The sequence below is a fragment of the Malaclemys terrapin genome, chromosome 1 (genome assembly GCF_027887155.1).
Source record: "Malaclemys terrapin pileata isolate rMalTer1 chromosome 1, rMalTer1.hap1, whole genome shotgun sequence".
Classification (NCBI taxonomy): domain Eukaryota; kingdom Metazoa; phylum Chordata; order Testudines; family Emydidae; genus Malaclemys; species Malaclemys terrapin.
Genome location: NC_071505.1, coordinates 58,710,712 through 58,729,665, shown reverse-complemented (window position 1 = coordinate 58,729,665; position 18,954 = coordinate 58,710,712).

Below are 18,954 nucleotides of genomic sequence, written 5' to 3'. Positions count from 1 at the left end.
TTCAATATGGGCATTCCTGGAAACCTTTTCTTACAAGTATAGAACAGTGTTGGAATGAGAGGTGATCCCTCAGACAGGCCGGAGCCAAGTAGTGTTGGATGGGAAAACAAAATCAATATTTTATTTGTTGAACTGCCCCAAAATGTTTAATTTATAATTAGTTCAATATAAAACTGCATGGACCTGTGGGTGACATTGCTTCATTTTCAGGAATCTCATGCTCCCACTCTTTCTTATGGGCCAAACTATACCATTCATTTTGCAATGCAGTTTCCAATCAGACTGAGCCAGTTGTGCATCCTGGGAATCAAATGACTACTGGCCTAGAGGGAAATGCAGTTTAATATTGAACCCACCAAACACAAAACATTCTGGGCAGTTCAACAAACCAAAACAAAGGTTTTCTCTTAACTGAAAATAATTAAACATTTGCTCTTATCTGAATTAAAGCTTTCAGACCTTTTCATTCCAAGAAACATTTCAATATTTCAACTTTCCGTCCTGAACTGTTATGAAAAAATAAAGTCGATATAGCAGAATTTCTTGCGGCGGCCAGCACATCCCTCGGCCCACGCCGCTTCCCGCAGCCCCCATTGGCCTGGAGCAGCGAACCGCGGCCAATGGGAGCCACGATCGGCCAAACCTGCGGACATGGCAGGTAAACAAACGAGCCCGGCCCGCCAGGGTGCTTACCCTGGCGAGCCACGTGCCAAAGGTTGGCAATCCCTGCTCTATCTTAATCTCTTTAACTTTTACATGGAGATAATGGCTTCTAGTATATATCTCAGAGTGCTGGGGTCATGTGCTCCCAGAGAGGGCTTCAAAGCAACAGGCAGCCTGCCATCTCTAAGAGAGGAGTTGACGGTCTCCACAAGTATGAGACCTAGTACTTACCCCCTGGCCTTCACCAGCCATGAATTGCATGGATCCAATGCACCGGGTGGGATGAAGTTCTCTCTACATCTGCAGTGCTGATGTGATAATCACTGGCTGAAATTCTAGCAGTGAAGATGAGACTCTTGTTCCCTTAAGACCTTGCTGTGCCACCCCAGGAGCAATAAGAAAAGATCTCTTTCCCAAAGAGCTAACAATTTAAGGATCAGATTGTGCATCCTTACTTATGTGGAATAGTACCTACTGATTTCAATAGGACTGCATGGTGAGTAAGGTACTACTCAACAGAAGTAAGGTTGGCACAATCTGCTCAGTTCTCCTGACTGAGCAACGCAGTTTCTCCAGTGTCCACTGACCAAACTAGTTCTCAAAGTATTGTACTTTTATATAGCATATTGCCTTACATTTGACATAAAGTAACCCTCAGTAGATGTGGGTGGAAATTTTCTGTTTCCATGATTTTGAAATTTATTGTTCCAAAATGGAATGAAAACAATACATTTCAAAATTTCCTGTGAAAGAAAAGTCGGGTGGAGGGGGGGGAAATATTGTTTTGGGTCAGTCAAAACATTTTGGTCTGATTTGAACTTTTTAAAATCCTTTTTCTATAAAAAACAATTATTATTTTTTCCAGAACTCAAGTCAAAATGAATAATTGAAAATTTCCATTCCAAAAATGTTGAAATGAAATGCTTTTTCATTTTTTCTAAATGAAAATTCATCAAAAGAGACACATTTTTAGAACATTTTGATTTTGAAAAAAATGGCACTTTTCCTCAAAATAAATGATTTAATGAAAAAATTCTGACCAGATCTAGCCTTCAACCATATAAATGAAGTACACCTCTACCTTGATATAATGCTGTCCTCGGGAGCCAAAAAATCTTACCACTAATAGGTGAAACCACGTTATATCGAACTTGCTTTGATCCACCGGAGTGTGCAGCCCCCCCCCCAGAGCGCTGCTTTACCACGTTATATCGAAATTCATGTTATATCGGTTTGCGTTATATTGGGGTAGAGGTGTAACTTATAACAATGAGGGATGAGGAACTACTGTACAAAATTCTGCTTGTTTCCTCATAAGTTTTTAGAATCTCTGCATTGGCAGCTGTCTTTGGAAATTGCCCTGCTGTGGTTCTTGGAGTTAAAATTAAAGTTAAGATTGATCAGATGTACCTTTTGATCTATACCATTCCAGACATATCAGTTTTATTTACCTGCTCATGTGTGAAAAGAATTCACTGGCTAACTGATGTCAGTGTTAGCAGTAAATAACTACAGCCAATAAGCACTAGCATCATGCAAACAAGGAACAAACTGTTCCCCAGATACATGTATAATTGTAGGAAAGTGTCCCTGGTATTACTTTTTAATATGCTGTCTAATTTAGGCAGTATATCAAGGATCCTTGTTGAGTCACAAAATAATCTCTCTCCAGGAAACTTGTTAGAGGTTGCTAAATATGCTATTCAAGCTTGTGAAGTTATTTGTGACAATTCCCAAATGGACCCTTCTAATAAATTGTATAGTATTTATTCCATTAGCATCATGTGCCCCAAGATACCTGTTGGCTAGTAATTTCTACATGCTTCCTTTTTGACAAGTAGTGGCTCTCAGTAAACAATGAAAAGCAGAGAGTGACAATAAAAACCATTTGCGGGCACTGGAGAAGCGCCATATGTGGAACTCTCATTGAAGTAAATGAGTTTGATGTACAGATCACAGACAGGAACAGGTCCATAATAATCTCATACTGGGCTTGATCCAAAGTGCACTGATGTCAATGGAAGGACTTCCGGTGCTCTCAATAGGAATGGATTGGAGTCATGTTGAGAAAATACATTTACTATGAGGTACAATGAAAGTCCCGGGTACAGTGGATCTCTACTTTTAGGCCTTGTCTACACTACGAGAGTAGTTCGATTTTACTTAAATCGAATTTTTGGAATCGATATTGCAAAGTCGAACGTGTGTGTCCACACTAAGGACAGTAATTCGACTTTGTGAGTCCACACTAACGGGGAAAGCGTCGACATTGGAAGTGGTGCACTGTGGTCAGCTATCCCACAGTTCCCGGAGTCCCCGCTGCCCATTGGAATTCTGGGTGGAGCCGCAAATGCCTTCTGGGTAAAAAAAATGTGTCCAGGGTGCTTTTGGGTAACTGTCGTCATCCATCCATCACTCCCGCCCTCCCTCCCTGAAAGCGCCGGCGGGAAATCAGTTCGCGCACTTTTCTAGTCAGTGACAGCGCGGACGCCACAGCACTGCGAGCATGGAGCCTGCTGCAACCATCACTGCAGTTGTGGCCGCTCTCAACGCCTCACAACTTATCATACACCTTTCCCTGAGGCAGATGCAGAAAAGTCAGGCGAGGAGGCTACGTCAACGCGGTGATGGCCTGAAGTCTGAGAGTAGCACAGACCTCTCAGAAAGCAGGGGACCCAGCGCCGAGAACATCACGGTGGCAATGGGTCATGTTGATGCCGTGGAAAGGAGATTCTGGGCACGGGAAACAAGCACTGAGTGGTGGGACCGCATAGTGCTGCAGGTCTGGGATGAATCCCAGTGGCTGCGAAACTTTCGCATGCGGAAGGGAACTTTCCTGGAACTTTGTAAGTTGCTGTCCCCTGCCCTGAAGCGCAATGACACCCGGATGCGAGCAGCCCTGACTGTCCAGAAGCGAGTGGCCATAGCCCTGTGGAATCTTGCAACGCCAGACAGCTACCGGTCAGTCGCGAACCAGTTTGGGGTGGGCAAATCTACCGTGGGGGTTGTTGTGATGCAAGTAGCCAAGGCAATCGTTGATGTACTGCTGCCAAAGGTAGTCACCCTGGGAAACGTGGAGGCGATCATAGATGGCTTCGCAGCGATGGGATTCCCAAACTGCGGTGGGGCCATAGATGGAACTCACATCCCTATCCTGGCACCGGAACACCAGGCCAGCCAGTACATTAACAGAAAGGGCTACTTTTCCATGGTGCTGCAAGCACTGGTGGACCACAGGGGACGTTTTACCAACATCTACGTGGGATGGCCAGGCAAGGTTCATGACGCTCGTGTTTTCAGGAACTCTGGTCTGTTTAGACGGCTGCAGCAAGGTATTTACTTCCCGGACCACAAAATAACTCTTGGGGATGTGGAGATGCCTATAGTCATCCTCGGGGACCCAGCCTACCCGCTAATGCCCTGGCTCATGAAGCCCTATACTGGCGCCCTGGACACTGAAAAAGAACTCTTCAACTACCGGCTGAGCAAGTGCAGAATGGTGGTGGAGTGTGCTTTTGGCCGTCTCAAGGGGAGATGGAGAAGCTTACTGACTCTCTGTGATCTCAGCGAAACCAATATCCCCATTGTTATTGCAGCTTGCTGTGTGCTCCACAATCTCTGTGAGAGCAAGGGGGAGACCTTTATGGCGGGGTGGGAGGTTGAGGAAAATAGCCTGGCTGCTGATTACTCACAGCCAGACAGCCGGGCGATTAGAAGAGACCAGCGGGAAGCGCTGTGCATCCGGAAGGCTTTGAAAGCAAAGTTCCTGAGTGAGCAGGGTAACCTGTGACTTTAAAGTTTGTGTATTGAGAAGCTAAACCTGCCCCCGTTTCTTTGCCCAGTTAATGTTGACTATCCTATCCAGTTACATACCCCCTTCACCCCACTTCCAACACACGTTTCAAAATAAAAATAGTTCTACTTTGTTAAAGCACACCGTTTTCTTTAATACTGTATTCGCGGGAATTTTTTAAAACTGGGACGCAGACTGTGGTGCGGAGCGGGTGTACTGTAGTGGCGCGAATGCAGCTTCTAAACTCAAGGATTGACAGGCTCCGCTGCGGTGGGATGGTTGTTTCAACGGAGCCTGTCACCCCTCCTGATAGGGACTGTGTGTATGGGGGGGTCTATGTGACTTTGTGGCAGGGGGAGGACGGTTACAGATCCCCTGCTGTGTGGCTCTGTGATCCTGCCTAAGGACCGCCGCTTAAGATCTGTAACTGCCCTCCCCTGCCACAAAGTCACAGAGCAACCCACCCCCCACCACATAACATGAAAACAACCTCCCAGACTAACCAGGGTAACTAGTCACTGCATCACTGCACTATGTATGTGCCCTGCTGCTGTGCCTGCCCCCGACTATATACCCTGCCAAAGGTGACTGTCCTGTCGAATTACCAACCCCCTATCCCCCCCTCCTCCAAAAGAACATGATGAAAACAGTAGTTAACAGAAACGTATTTTTTATTATCAACCAAACATGGAACTGGGAAAGTGAAACTTGGACGGGGGCTTGTGTCAGGCGGGAAGGAAAGAACTTGTCAAATTTTGGGGAATGAGAGCCTTCTGCTGCTCGAGCTCTCTGCAGGGGTGGAGTGAGAGTTAGCAGGGACTCTGCCGCCTCTCCTTCTGTGCACTTTGGGTGAGGGGAGTATGGGACTTGGTGGCGGGGGAGGGCGGTTAGAGATGGACTGCAGCGGGGCTCTGTCCTCCTGCCTCCGTTCCTGCAGAACATCCACAAGGCGCCGGAGCGTGTCCGTTTGCTCCCTCATTAGTCCAAGCAGGGTTTGAGTCGCCTGCTGGTCTTCCTGACGCCACCTCTCCTCCCGATCCATGTTGGCTTGGTGCATTCGGGTCAAGTTCTCCCGCCACTGGGTCTGCTGTGCTGCCTGGGCTCTGGAGCAGGCTATAAGCTCCGAGAACATGTCCTCCCGTGTCCTCTTCTTCTTATGCCTAATCCACGCTAGCCTCTGGGAGTGTGATGACAGGCTAGGTTGTGAGACAGTCGCAGATGGGGCTGTGGGAATGGGAAAAAGGGAGTGAATTCCTCAGAAAGATAAATGTAGTTGTGAACAAAGAACATAGTCTTTCTCTGTTAACAAGACCATGCACAGCACCTATCACATGCGCACTCAGCACAAGGTCGAATTCTCGGCCTTCGCATTCAGTGCCTGGGGTCTTCTACAGCACATTTGAGAAGCCTCTCAGGAGAACGGAATTTCTGTTGCAGGCAGACATGGTAAGCCGTAGACTTGTGGCAGCTTAAAACTTTAATATTAGCAATGGCCTCATTTCACATTGAAATCAATGTCGGTCCCTGCTGCCAGCAATTCGGCAAGCAGGAAGTCTGCTCCTGTCCCACACCCTCGCGGCTGTCCCCGGGAACGATCCCTTTCGGCTGCCCCTCTCCCGCCTCCACCGCGTGGCTGCAAACCAGCGGTTACAGTTCTGTAAAGGAACGGCAAAGCAGTCCCAACACTAACATTCCCCTACCTCATTCAAAGCAGGTCATCATGAGCGACATCACCCTCATGAGGATCTCTGACAGCGAGAAAGAGAGAATGCTCCGGGAAAGCCTGCAAAGACCAGGGCCGTATGCCGCCATGCTGTGCAGAGCAATGATTCCAGAGTACTTGATAGTCTCGTGGCGTGGCAACGTGTCCTACTACGGAGGACCCAATAAGGCCGCTCTCCCCAAGAACCTAATGCAGCGGATTTCCAATTACCTCCAGGAGAGCTTCCTCGAGATGTCACAGGAGGATTTCTGCTCCATCCCCGGACATATAGACCGCATTTTACTGTAGCTGCTGTAGCAGTGACTAACCAGTAGAGCGGCTTGGGCAGGACAATCATGCAAAACCGGACATTGCTAGATTTTTTTTCAATAGTTGCACTGCCCATGACTGAACCGTTAAGCTAATCAAACTAATCATGAGAAACCCATTTTTTAAATTGTTAATATTCCTGTTCTGTTACAAATAAATGTTTAGATTTTTACAACACTTACTGGCTGATCCTTCCCCAGATTCTGTGTCCGGGGTAACGGCTGGGGAGGGTTGGTAGGGGATCTCTGTAAGGGTGATGAAGAGATCCTGGCTGTCGGGGAAATCAGCGTTGTGAGCGCTGTCGACTGCCTCGTCCTCCTCATCTCCTTCCTCATCTTCCCCGTCCGCTAACATGTCCGAGGATCCAGCCGTGGACACTATCCCATCCTCAGAGTCCACGGTCACTGGTGGGGTAGTGGTGGCGGCCGCACCGAGGATGGAATGCAGTGCCTCGTAGAAACGGGATGTCTGGGGATGGGATCCGGAGCGTCCGTTTGCCTCTTTGGTCTTCTGGTAGCCTTGTCTCAGCTCCTTGATTTTCACGCGGCACTGCGTTACATCCCGGCTGTATCCTCTCTCTGCCATGTCTTTAGAGATCTTCTCGTAGATCTTTGCATTCCGTCTTTTGGATCGCAGCTCGGAAAGCACGGACTCATCGCCCCACACAGCGATGAGATCCAAGACTTCCCGATCAGTCCATGCTGGGGCCCTCTTTCTATTCTGAGATTGCACGGCCATCACTGCTGGAGAGCTCTGCATCGTTGCCAGTGCTGCTGAGCTCGCCACGATGTCCAGACAGGAAATGAGATTCAAACTGGCCAGACAGGAAAAGGAATTCAAATTCAAATTTTCCCGGGGCTTTTCCTGTGTGGCAGTTCAGAGCATCCGAGCTCGTACTGCTGTCCAGAGCGTCAACAGAGTGGTGCACTGTGGGATAGCTCCCGGAGCTATTAGCGTCGATTTCCATCCACACCTAGCCTAATTCGACATGGCCATGTCGAATTTAGCGCTACTCCCCTCGTCGGGGAGGAGTACAGAAGTCGAATTAAAGAGACCTCTATGTCGAACTAAATACCTTCGCGGTGTGGACGGGTGCAGGGTTAATTCGATGTAACGGCGCTAACTTCGACATAAACGCCTAGTGTAGACCAGGCCTTAGTGAAGTAATGTGTAGAAACTGACTGCTACAAAAGGAATATATTGTGTTTGTGCACCCTGATCAATGGTCTCCCTCCCTGCAATATTCATTCAAATTATAATTTTGTGCACTCATTGTTTGAGTGTTGGTGGCAACAAGCCATGTCATCTACTATGGTGTGTAAAGGGAGAAATACTGAACAAGTCATATTCTACTCCAAGAAAACAGAAATAAAGGTAAAGAAGCAAACTTTTGGATGAACTTTATTAGATAAAAGGTGGCCATTTTAGAGCAAAGGCTCAGTTGACTTGAGCATGTCCCTATCTTCAAGCACACAAAGGTTACCAACATAGTTTGTGAACAGGGGCCACTAACAGGGAGTTTTGAGAGGGAGTTTGGAAGGGAAGTGGGAAGGGGGCGAGGTACACTTGCCATTCTTTAAAATCTTTAAACTAAACTGTAATCAAAACTTCTTGATTTAAACAAAACCCCTCTCACTAACTTACGTAGATGGGGGAGAGAATGCAGGCAGAAGCCCAGCAGCAGAGTGGGGGCTATCCTGTTTATTGTGCTCAGTGTAGCATGTATGATTACTGCCCTGGGGGCGGGTGGCGTATGTGTTCATTCGGTGCAAGGAGCTCCTGGGCCTCAGAGACCACGTACAGGCTTTGGAGGCCAAGGTGGCGGAACTGAAGGAGCTAAGGGAGGCAGAGAGGTATGTTGATGAGGCTTTCCGGGACATTGTAGATTTGACCCACCTCCAGTCAGACAGCCCCTGTGCTTAGGGAAAGGCTCAGGGAAGGAGAGCAGTCAATTGGAGCAGAGTGAAACCTTCCCATAGTTGGGACCCTCCTTCCAGATGATGTTGGGGTATCCTCTCACACTGAGGTTACTTCTCCAGGGGAGGGAACTCCAGTCATTAGGAAAAGGCAAGTGTTAGGAATGGGAGATTCGATCATTAGAAACATAGATAGTTGGGTTTGTGATGACCAGGAGAACCGTATGGTGACTTGCCTGCCTGGTGCCAAGGTTGCAGATCTCTCGAGGCATGTAGATAGACTTATGTGTAGTGCTCGGGAAGAGCCGGTGGTCATGGTACATGTAGCTACCAATGACATAGGGCAGGGTAGGATAGACGTCCTGGAGGCCAAATTTAGACTGCTAGGAAAGAGACTGAAATCCAGGATCTCTATGGTGGCATTCTCAGAAATGCTTCCAGATGCACGTGCAGGGCCAGGTAGGCAGGCAGAGCTTCAGAGTCTGAAGGGGTGGATGAGACGATGGTGTAGAGAGGAGGGGTTTAGATTTATTAGGAACTGGGGAAACTTTTGGGATGGGGGAGCCTATACAGGAAGGATGGGCTCCACCTAAACCAAAGTCGATCCAGACTGCTGGCACTTAATATTAAAAAGGTTGCAGAGCAGTTTTTAAACTAAGAGATGGGGGAAAGCCGATTCCTGCAGAGGAGCCTGTGGATCGGACAGAGACTTCTCTTAGAGGAGAGTCTATTGATGGAGTTTCTCTAGGTTTTAGTCAGGAGGACAGGATAGAAGAGGATAAAGTATGGGCCAGATCAGACGAGAAACATTCACATAAAAAAGAATTCGACACATCAGAAAAGGTCAGACAAATAAACAGTACAAGTTTTTAAAGTGCTTGTACACAAATGCTAGAAGTCTAAATAATAAGATGAGTGAACTAGAGTCCCTCGTGTTAAAGGAGGATATTGATATAATAGGCATCACAGAAACCTGGTGGAATGAGGACAATCAATGGGACACAATCATTCTGGGGTACAAAATATATCGGAAGGACAGACCAGGTCGTGTGGAGGGAGGGCAGGGGGAAGAGTAGCACTATATGTGAAAGAATACGTAGAATCAAATGAAGTAAAAATCTTAAATGAATCCACATGTTCCATAGAATCTCTATGGATAGTAATTCCATGCTCTAATAAGAATATAACATTAGGGATCTATTATCGACCACCTGACCAGGACAGTGATAGTAATGATGAAATGCTAAGGGAGATTAGAGAGGCTATCAAAATAAAGAACTCAATAATAGTGGGGGATTTCAATTATCCCCATATCGACTGGGTACATGTCACCTCAGGATGAAATGCAGAGACAAAATTTCTTGATACTTTAAATGACTGCTTCTTGGAGCAGCTGGTACAGGAACCCACAAGGGGAGAGGCAATTCTTGAGTTAATCCTGAGTGGAGCGCAGGATCTGGTCCAAGAGGTAACTATAACAGGACTGCTTGGAAATAGTGACCATAATATAATAACATTTAACATTCCTGTGGTGGGAAGAACACCTCAACAACCCAACACTGTGGCATTTAATTTCAGAAAATGGAACAATGCAAAAATGATGAGGTTCGTTAAACAGAAATTAAAAAGTACAGTGACTAGAGTGAAATCCCTGCAAGCTGCAGGGACACTTTTCAAAGACACCATAATAGAGGCCCAACTTAAAAGTATACCCTAAATTAAAAAACATAGTAAAAGAACTAAAAAAGAGCCACTGTGGCTTAACAACCATGTAAAAGAAGCAGTGAGAGATAAAAAGGCATCTTTTAAAAAGTGGAAGTCAAATCCTAGCAAGGTAAATAGAAAGGAGCATAAAGACTGCCAAATTAAGTGTAAAAATGTAATAAGAAAAGCCAAAAAGGAGTTTGAAGAACAGCTAGCCAAAAACTCAAAAGGTAATAACAAAATGTTTTTTAAGTAGTCAGAAGCAAGAAGCCTGCTAAACAACCAGTGGGGCCCCTGGACGATCGAGATACAAAAGGAGCACTTAAAGACAATAAAGTCATTGCGGAGAAACTAAATGAATGCTTTGCTTCAGTCTTCACAGCTGAGGATGTTAGGGAGATTCCCAAATCTGAGGAATTGTCACAGATTGAAATGTCACTAGAGGAGGTTTTGGAATTAATTGATAAACTTAACAGTAACAAGTCACCGGGACCAGATTGCATTCACCCAAGAGTTCTGAAAGAACTCAAATGTGAAATTGAGGAACTATTAACTATGGTTTGTAACCTGTCCTTTAAATTGGCTTCTGTACCCAATGACTGGAAGATAGCTAATGTAATGCCAATATTTAAAAAGGATTCTAGAGGTGATCCCAGCACTTACAGATGGTCTAACGTCAGTACCGGGCAAATTAGTTGAAACAACAGTAAAGAATAAAATTGTCAAACACATAGAAGAACATAAATTGTTGGGAAAAAGTCAACATGGTTTCTGTAAAGGGAAATCATGTCTTACTAATCTATTAGAGTTCTCTGAAGGGTCAACAAACATGTGGACAAGGGGGATCCAGTGGACATAGTGTACTTAGATTTCCAGAAAGCCTTTGACAAGGTCCCTCACCAAAGGCTCTTACATAAATTAAGTTGTCATGGGATAAGAAAGAATCCTTTCATGGATTGAGAACTGGTTAAAAGACAGGGAACAAAGGGTAGGACTAAATGGTAACATTTCAGAAAGAAGAGGGGTAACTAGTGTTGTTCCCCAAGGGTCAGTTCTAGGACCAATCCTATTTAACTTATTCATAAATGATCTGGAGAAAGGGGTAAAAATTGAAGTGGCAAAGTTTGCAGATGATACTAAGCTGCTCAAGTTAAGACCAAAGCAGACTGTGAAGAACTTCGAAAAGATCTCACAAAACTAAGTGATTGGGCAACCAAATATAATAAATAATATAAGAACTAGGGGCCACCAAATGAAATTAATGGGCAGCAAGTTTAAAACAAATAAAAGGAAGTTCTTCTTCACACAGCTCACAGTCAACCTGTGGAACTCCTTGCCTGAGGAGGTTGTGAAGGCTAGATCTATAACAAGGTTTAAAAGAGAACTAGATAAATTCATGGAGGTTAAGTCCATTAATGGCTATTAGCCAGGATAGGTAAGGAATGGTGTTGCTAGACTCTGTTTGTCAGAGGGTGGAGATGGATGGCAGGAGAGAGATCACTTGATCATTACCTGTTAGGTTCACTCCCTCTGGGGCACCTGGCATTGGCCACTGTCGGTAGACAGGATACTGGGCTGGATGGACCTTTGGTCTGACCCAGTATGGCCATTAATATGTTCTTATAGTTAAAATAAGGCCCAAGCTTAAGTACTTTGCTGAATCTGGTCCAAAAAGAATATGCTTATTTCATCTCATCTGTTTCTAGTTCCCAATCATTCTGGACTTTTTCTTTTCTTCAAAGCTTACCACATAAGGATTATTGGTGCAACTGAGAGTTTTAATTTCATTGGCGGTGAGGCTTCCGGGTTAACTTCCATAACCAGACCAAGTTCTTAGAGCCAAGCCTGCCTTGGCACTTTCTAGAAATGGGTTTATGCAAGGGGCATGCTACTGCGGCCCTGGATTAAATGTGGCTACTTGCACAGCCCTATGGATTTCTCTTCCTTCCATGGCCTTACAGCATTCTATTTAGAAGGCAGTTAAGGCCTGGACTGAGGCTAGTTTCAGAGGAATTTGGCCCATGATAGCATAAACAGAAACAGCAGGAGGAAGTAACTGTGTAAAGAACCCCATATATTTGATAATCAGTATAACAGCAGCACAAACAGGAATTTGGATTGTAGCAGCAGCCCTGTAATAGTCATTTGAAACCTGCATGGCTGTTGAGTGAATAGACTAAAGCTCCCTAGTTTGTCACACAGCAGAAGGGGGAATATAGAACAAACATGTCTTTCCCTCAATGCTTCTTTTTCAGTGATAGGATTTTAAGATTAACATGTGACCATGTCTTTTCCAATTACTATAAGCTCTTAAGAGGCAAAGGCTTTTGATGGTGAACTGGAACTGGTTTATTATAGAATAGGCCCTTAATATTTCCTGAAACATTTGCAGGAAACCAATTGTCTCCTAGTTGACACAATGCATGAATTTACCCTTGCATGGAGTCACTGTCCAAAATCAAGAATGTGCAATGATCCTTTGAGTCTATGGTTATGTTCTGTGTAAATTCATCCACCTCAAAGTAAGTTAAAGGTAAAATAATTTAGTTCCAGTGATGAAAGAACTTGAAATGTAAGTAGTATATTTATTTCAAAATCTTCTGGCCTAATGAATGTGGTTCATAGTAAACATCTGTTCAGGAATAATAGAATGAGAGGTGTTTCAGATGCCCACTAGTGGGCAGCACTAATGCAGTAAAAAAGGAAAGTAACCAAGCAAATGGTGGAATAGTTCAAATCTTCTTGCTTCGTACCCATGTTTTCCCAAGGAGACCTATATAACAACACTTCTGTGAAAATGACTTACAGTTTGTACTAAATGAAAAACAGAAGTATGAACTTCAGCAATTAAAGTAGTCTGGATGTGTTTTGCTACTTTGCATAAAATTAACCAGTCAGACGCAGATTTGCGGTTCTCTTTTAATCTATTATTGCAAATTAAAGAAATGTCTGTGCTGCAGATGCATCAAAAAGGAGTGTGTGTGGGGAGGGGGAAATAAAAAAATATCTTATGATGGGGGCTGGATGAAATATCATTGGAACTGGTGGATGTAACAGCTGCCCTTCAGTCAAAATAAATGTAAAAATTCCTTTCTGGAATAGTGAGCTTAAATTACAGAAGTCACTGCCCAAAATACAGGCCACATGCAAGGCCAGTTAGTAACCTAATCAAGGTGGGTGGAAGCATTTCACTAGGAACTGAATGCTAATATAGCAAGCAGGGTATTATTTGATAGGAAGGAGGAGTGAGAAGCAGCAGAAAACACCAATAATGCACATGGGAGGGCATCAAGGAAGCCTGACAGGCAGACAGAGAAGCTCTTATAGCATGACCCTGAGAAAAAGCTAATAAAGAAATATTCGGGGGGAAAGTGCTGGCGGGAAAGAGGCTTAGAACTGTGAGTAAATAAACTGCCTCCTGTTATTTTATTCCTACTCTGAGTGGGGAACTGAGATTTGAAAACGAACAAGATTGCATCAAAAATACTTGACTCCATCATCAATTTATCCCCCTAAAGTAAACAAGAAGAACCCAAATATTGGCTAACTACTTGGGTCAAAAGGGATAAGAAACCAATTATAGAAATGTCTGTGCTGCAGAGGCACCAAAAAAAGGAGGGGATGTGGAGTAGTGGGAGATTGTACAGGAACGAAAAAGACCTCAGGGATACATTTGATCGAGTATTATCAAAACAAATGTACTATGTCAGACTATTCCACGTGTTAGATATTAGTAAGTAAAATCTGGCTGACCCTGAGTTAGCTGCTAAATCAGTTGATTGTTACTCACCCCCCAAGAGATGTGACCTCATCTCACACTCAGTACACTTTTAAATTACTATGATAGGAGTACACAGAGTTACCTCCAATGTGTACCAGCAAGCATGATATCCTTACAAGTTACAGTTCTCCTTTTCTACTGCTTAACCTTCCTACAACCTCAATCTGTGCTCGCTTTGAGGATCAGGCCTTGTGTGACCTCCAAAGCACTGCAGCTTCTCTACCTAGCATCTCCTACAAGTATGAAAAATAGCAGGTGCAAGAATACTTTATTTCCATTTTATATAGATGTGGTTACATTTTCTATAGACGCAGTGGTAAACGGATCTATGCAGTTCACAAGCAGGCATGTGTAGTTTTTGTTTTGTTCTTATCTTTCCTTGCTTGACATATCTTTTTAGAAGCTTTAAACTAAAATGCATTTTTCTACCATTTTTGCCCTTTTTCTGTTAGTAAACCTTGATATTCCCCACCTCTTTTGTTTTTCCTTTGTGTGTGTACGTCTGTGTGCACTAAACTGTTACTAGATTTGCCTGTTATGTTGGGGTACGCTAATTTATTAGGGTTACTCTTCTGGGGAGGTATTCTGTAATTCTATCAATGTACTGCTTGTGTCATTTGTGTTTTCATATGGAGCTCTACTTCTCCCTTCTGTAAGTCCCCTCCCAATGGACCTATCCTGCAGGACCTAGGTTCCCCAGGGCTGGGTTTCTCCAGTCCCAGAACTGGATAAACAAACACACACACACACACATTAACAGAGTAAGTCTGAGTGGACCGGGTCAATCAGCACTTTCAAGCTGACCCTTTATATGTCCCTGGATTCAGCGGACTGGGTCAAGCAGCACTTTCAAGCTGCCACCCTCATATGTCACAGGTTCAGCACATCCCTATCCCCAATTTCGTTTCACAATTGTACTGGTAGTAACACACTTGATGAACAAACCCCACAGTATTTTTGGGCGCTACGGGGATCTTTAGCTTAGGTAAGAGAAGTGTTGCTGCAGAGTGAATGGGGAAGCTAAAAACACAAAAGAGTAAAGTTCAGAGGGAGAGGGAAGCAACCAGCTTAACAATAAAAGTTATTTATTGAATAATAGTGATAACCACACAAGGAGAGCCTAAACAAACATAATAGTTACATTCATAGAATCATAGAATATCAGGGTTGGAAGGGACCTCAGGAGGTCATCTAGTCCAACCCCCTGTTCAAAGCAGGACCAATTCCCAACTAAATCATCCCAGCCAGGGCTTTGTCAAGCCGGGACTTAAAAACCTCCAAGGAAGGAGACTCCACCACCTCCTTAGGTAACGCATTCCAGTGCTTCACCACCCTCCTAGTGAAATAGTGTTTCCTAATATCCAACCTAGACCGCTCCCACTGCAACTTGAGACCATTGCTCCTTGTTCTGTCATCTGCCACCACTGAGAACAGCCGAGCTCCATCCTCTTTGGAACCCCCCTTCAGGTAGTTGAAGGCTGCTATCAAATCCCCCCTCATTCTTCTCTTCTGCAGACTAAACAATCCCAGTTCCCTCAGCCTCTCCTCAGTCATGTGCTCCAGACCCCAAATCATTTTTGTTGCCCTCCACTGGACTCTTTCCAATTTTTCCACATCCTTCTTGTAGTGTGGGGCCCAAAACTGGACACAGTACTCCAGATGAGGCCTCACCAATGTCGAATAAAGGGGAATGATCACGTTCCTCGATCTGCTGGCAATGCCCCTACTTATACAGCCCAAAATGCCATTAGCCTTCTTGGCAACAAGAGCACACTGTTGACTCATATCCAGCTTCTCGTCCACTGTGACCCCTAGGTCCTTTTCTGAAGAACTGCTACCTAACCATTCAGTCCCTAGTCTGTAGCAGTGCATGGGATTCTTCCGTCCTAAGTGCAGGACTCTGCACTTGTCCTTATTGAACCTCATCAGGGTTTTTTTTGGCCCAATCCTCTAATTTGTCTAGGTCCCTCTGTATCCGATCCCTACCCTCTAGTGTATCTACCATGCTTCCTAGTTTAGTGTCATCTGCAAACTTGCTGAGAGTGCAGTCCACACCATCTTCCAGATCATTAATAAAAATATTAAACAAAACCGTTCCCAAGACCGACCCTTGGGGCACTCCGCTTGAAACCGGCTGCCAACTAGACATGGAGCCATTGATCACTACCCATTGAGCCTGACGATCTAGCCAGATTTCTATCCACCTTACAGTCCATTCATCCAGCCCATACTTCTTTAACTTGGCGGCAAGAATACTGTGGGAGACCGTATCAAAAGCTTTGCTAAAGTCAAGGAATAACACATCCATTTCTTTCCTCTCATCCACAGAGCCAGTTATCTCATCATAGAAGGAAATTAGGTTGTCAGGGTTACATTATTAAAGGTTACAAAAGTCATATATAGAAAACTATACCTGATCAAATAAGTCAGGGTTACAAAGTTATACCTGAGGTAGAAAAGAAAACAGAGTGAGCAAGCTGGGTCTCACCACTCCAAGAAGCTTGAACTGGTCGGGGTTCCCAGGTGATGGTGGTAGCTCAGGGTCCTGAGTGCTGGAGACAGGCAGAGCCCCCAGCACAATCCATCAGGAGATGAAGTCCCAGTGGAACTGATGCAGAGTTTGGATCCATGCGTCAGAACACTTACTAGACCATGGGTAGGGATTTTTGTAGGGAAAATACAATGGTTCAAGGGAGAACACTAGATTTGTTTATGGGTAAACTGATGACTCAAGGGTTTTCTTTAGGCTAGACAATAGGAGCTGATCACTCCTAGCTATGGGTGGTGTTTCTTCCAGGGAGCTCACAATGCAATTAGGCTGCTTCAGTATTTTGGATATCAATCAAGGATTCATTACTAGAATTGGTCTGATAACTGCTGAGCTGGGTGTGTACAAGCGTAGGTTCATTAACATATGGAGCAGAGATCCCCCATGATGCAGTGCTTCCCTGCTTTTCTGGTCCCAGAGTTCAGTGTGGTTCTTGCCTTGGAATCTCTGTTCTCCATTCTGTATGCTAATGGAGATGCCTCCCTGTCCCAACTTTGATGCAGATGAGGCTAGGGGAGTTGTCTTTAATCTTGTCACCCTTGTCAGGAGGGGTCTAGGTGTGTCTCCCACCACCCTTCACTGCTCTCTGCAAGTCTTTTCTCTGATCGGTTTTGGTTCAAGCAGAGGCTCGGGGGGGGGGGAGTGTCTTTCATGAGTCAGACAGGCTGGATACTGCGTGCTGGTTCCCCAAGAACACAGAGCTGACTGGTATCAAAACCCTTTAAAGATCATTTTCTTTACTTCCTTTGCTTATCAGCAATGATGTCTGTGGACACATGTACAGTTTTAGGATGCTGTCTGTTCATTAACTGTTGGTTCCAAACCAGCTGGAGGAGCTCACACATAGTAGTTTGGTTTGTCCCCATAAAATGATGGGGAAGGGAGAATTTTCTTTTCTTTTTTTCTTTTAGTAACAGCAGTGGAGTTTTTCAGCATGTAATTAGAATTCATGATACACCATCTCCCTCCCCTCACCTTAGATTATTACTGCTTTAAGTTAGACAAGATTTGGGGACTGATATCCAGAAGTGCTGATAACCCACGGGTCCCATGGCTTTAAGCTGGAATTTTGGGTGCTGAGCACTTCTTCAAATCAAGTCTAACTAAGAGAATTAGAGTATATATAGAAGCTATTCATTATGTATATTGTTTATGCTGTTCTGCTGGAGAGTCAGTGGAGGGAGTTTAGACCTTTTAGTCTTATTTGAGAGGTATTCTAATGTCACCATGATTCTGGTGTACAACTACAGAAGTAAATACAAATAGAAATGCTATTATCTTCAAGCTCTGCCAGAAACGAGATGTGAGTGTGAGGTCAGCAGTCAGTGTTTGACAAATGAGAAGGAAAAAAAAAAACAGACAAAAATGGTGTATAGAGAACATTTTTTGAAACCTGTGACCATAACAGCATCCCAAAGCAATTGGGCAAGGGGCTCGCTGCTGTCTGGTAGTGAGTTTCAGCCATCCTCATGAGTTCAGTGTACCCCAACCCACTAATGTCATACTAACATGTATCTCAAAGGTGACATGTAAGAGATCAATAGAAAGCTAATATCATACTGATAATTAATATTAGTGTGTGGTGTATGTACAGAGGACAAATTCAAAATTACAAACATATTGGGAGTTATGTTCTTAAAATGTCTCTGCCAGACAGGGCTAAAGTTTTTCCAACCTAGATAAAGGAATGTGGTTCTGCCACCTTGAAACTACCTTGAACAAAGGCTGTACCTTGTTATGTTAAGTCTTAGCCACTAGAAAGCATTTTTAATTTTATTTGCTTGTAACCATTTCTAACTCTGTCCTTTATACTTGAGCTCACCTAAAATCCTATCTCCTTTTGTTAATAAACTTGTTTTGCTTTTAATCTAAGCCAAGCTGTGTTGGATTTAAAGTGATTGTTAACTCTAGGTAAAGTGATAAAGTGGGCATTTTAAATTAAATTATAAAATAAATACATTAATGGAGATATCCCATCTCCTAGAACTGGAAGGGACCTTGCAAGGTCATCAAGTCCAGCCCCCTGCCTTCACTAGCAGGACCAAGTACTGATTTTGCCCCAGATCCCCAAGTGGCCCCCTCAAAGATTGAACTCACAACCCTGGGTTTAGCAGGCTAATACTCAAACCACTGAGCTATCCTTCCTCTAAAGAGAGTCACACACATTATTATTTCTCTGAATGCTCCGGGAGAAGGCTGGACACTTCAGGGCAGATGGTTTTAGGTCAATTCAGGAGTGGGAGTGTATTGGGCTCACCCATGCGTAAGGTAACTGGCTGATAGAGACTAGAATGGGGATGTTATGGTGCAACAAACAGGCTGCTGGGATCAGATTTGCTGAGTCAGACACTCAGTGTATGCTGGTCCGCTGGCTGTCTGTGCCCAAGCTGTGAGCCACAGCAGCACAGCATTTAAGGCACCCTGGGTAACAGGGCAGACAGTGACACAACCCATCACTGGTCTGGATTGCACCCCAGAATGTGACACCGCTTTCTCCTCAATTTTATGTCCTATGTA